At 31.9% G+C, this 2,500-nt stretch overlaps 1 protein-coding gene across 1 annotated transcript in view; it reads left to right on the top strand.

Moving 5' to 3' along the window:
• Positions 1-2,500, top strand: part of tfap2d (transcription factor AP-2 delta (activating enhancer binding protein 2 delta)) — a 44,698-nt gene that overhangs the window by 5,949 nt on the left and 36,249 nt on the right. The window lies entirely within an intron of this gene.

Raw genomic sequence — 2,500 nt, 5'->3', positions numbered from 1 at the left:
AGCCATGTTTGCTGACATGTTGTGTAGGTTCAGTGGAGAGAACGTGAATAATGCTGTATATCATCTTGAGATCATGTGGTTGCCAGACGCTGGAAGGGCGGTGGAGAGGAAAGGAGAGGGGAGTGCGTGCGTGTGTGTGTGTGTGTGTGTGTGTGTGTGTGTGTGTGTGTGTGTGTGTGTGTGTGTGTGTGTGTGTGTGTGTGTAAAACCGAACGTGACCGTACAACAAGTAAATGTCAAGTCCTCTGAAAGCAAGGCGTCTTTTCTAAAGGTTAATTGACTGGCAGTCTATACAATCCTCCTGAAATCCGCCCTTTATTTTTTCCACGCGGACACGTGACCCAGATTTTTACATAATTCTTTTGGGTGTAAAGAAATGGCCAATATGTGTGTGTGTGTGTGTGTGTGTGTGTGTGTGTGCGGCTGTCTGCTGAGGTGAAGAAAAGCGGCTAGTTTCTCTATTCTCCGGTAAAGGGTGGGATTAACGGATCGGGGCTGAGGACACAATACCCTGCTTGAGCGCCATAAAGCACCGTAGTTTATCCAATTACCGGATTAACGTCAATCAACGTTGTTACGTATGCAGCTGCTCTAAACAAGCAGACACGTTATTGTGTGTGTTAAGTGTGTTTACCAAGTTCGCGTCTTGACTCTGTTACTGACGTTTTCAACGTCTGTGCATTTATTAATTCAAAAAACAAAATATTGAAATCACTATTAATGAAGACAACATATTTGTATTTTTATTTTATACATAAATTGTCATATTTATTAAATGTATTTGTAATTATTTTTAATTTGTGCTTAATTATGCCGCACTTTTTAAATACATAATATTGCGAAATATTATTTATTAATCTACTTTTTTTTTTTAAATCACTTTTTTTTTTTACTTTGTTTTTTCATTTAATAAATATTTCGCAATGTTATTATGTATTTAAAAAGTGCAGCGCAATTAAGCACCAATTACAATAATTACAAATACATTTATTAAATATGACAATTTAAAATAAAAATAAAAATGTTTTTTTCTTCCTTCATTAATAGTGATTAAAATAGTGTTTATTATATATATATATATATATATATATATATATATATATATATATATATATATATATATATATATATAAATGCACACGTGTCAGTAACAGAGAAAAAAATATATATATCACATTTTTTTTTACTTTTTTGGGGGGGTTTTCTTCCTTCATTAATAGTGATTAAAATAGTGTTTATTATATATATATATATATATATATATATATATATATAATAAATGCACACACGTTAAACATGTCAGTAACAGAGAAAAACAAATAAAAATATCCCTTTTTTTTTACCTTTTTTTGTTTGTTTTTTTCTTCCTTCATTAATAGTGATTAAAATAGTGTTTATTATATACACATATATATATATATATATATATATATATATATATATATATATATATATATATATATATATATATATATATATATATATATATATATATATATATATAATAAATGCACACGCGTTGAACATGTCAGTAACAGAGAAAAAATATATATAATCACATTTTTTTTTACCTTTTTTTTTTTTTTTTTTTTTCATCGACTTGGCCGGCCTGCTCCTTTCTTGTGCAGACTTAAAGAAAAAAAGGGTCCGTGAACCTGAGCTTGCACAAGGCGTGGACGGAACAGATGCGCCTATGGTTCCTTGAAGCCCACATTCTCATCTTAAAGAGATTTCCACGCCGAACAAAAGCATCTGCCACACCTTTCCCCCGCCACTAAGCTAATTCATGCAAGACATGTGCGTTTTGTATATTGATTTTATAATCACTTTAGCTTCGCAATGGAAGAAAAAAGAAAAGTGAACAGGAGCTGGGAGCAACACGATCCTTTTTCCCCCATTTTTTTTTTTTTTTTTTTTTATGCGGGGGGGGCTTTGTGCTTGGGCCCGGCGGCCCCGGGGCTCGCACGCTGGATTAAGTGTTTTCTGAATAAAACTGCGTGTTCTTCTTTCTTGATGACATTGTTGATAGTGCTGATCTGGACCATGGCGGGACTCACACGTGCACATTATTGTTTGTGAAACAGTCGCCAACAAGTTGAATTATAAGTAGACATTTTTTATTATTTAGCCTTTAGGGGACAAATGCTGACTTCTTGGTCATTTTAGTACATTTTTGCTGTAACCGAGTAACCCAAAGCCAAACAGGGAAACCCTTTTTTTTTTTTTTTTTTTTTTTTAACCCTTTAAAGGTCTTTTATGTCACAGTTTTAAATTAGTATTGGTTTGCATGAAATCAGTTATTTTACTTATTTAAAACTGTGACATTATCTAGTTAAAAACCTTTAAAAGGGTGAAAACAGCAAAAAATAAATAAATAATACAAGTTTGATATTTTTAGTTGTTTAAAAAAAATTATAGTAAAAAAGTAAAAAACAAAAACAAATTTAAGGACTTTTAGGTCTTGTTTGGCTTTGACGATTATTAAAAATAAAATGCCCGC

This window comes from Nerophis lumbriciformis, linkage group LG26 (genome assembly GCF_033978685.3).
Source record: "Nerophis lumbriciformis linkage group LG26, RoL_Nlum_v2.1, whole genome shotgun sequence".
In the NCBI taxonomy this organism is placed as follows: domain Eukaryota; kingdom Metazoa; phylum Chordata; class Actinopteri; order Syngnathiformes; family Syngnathidae; genus Nerophis; species Nerophis lumbriciformis.
This window is presented reverse-complemented; position numbering and strand designations above follow the sequence as displayed.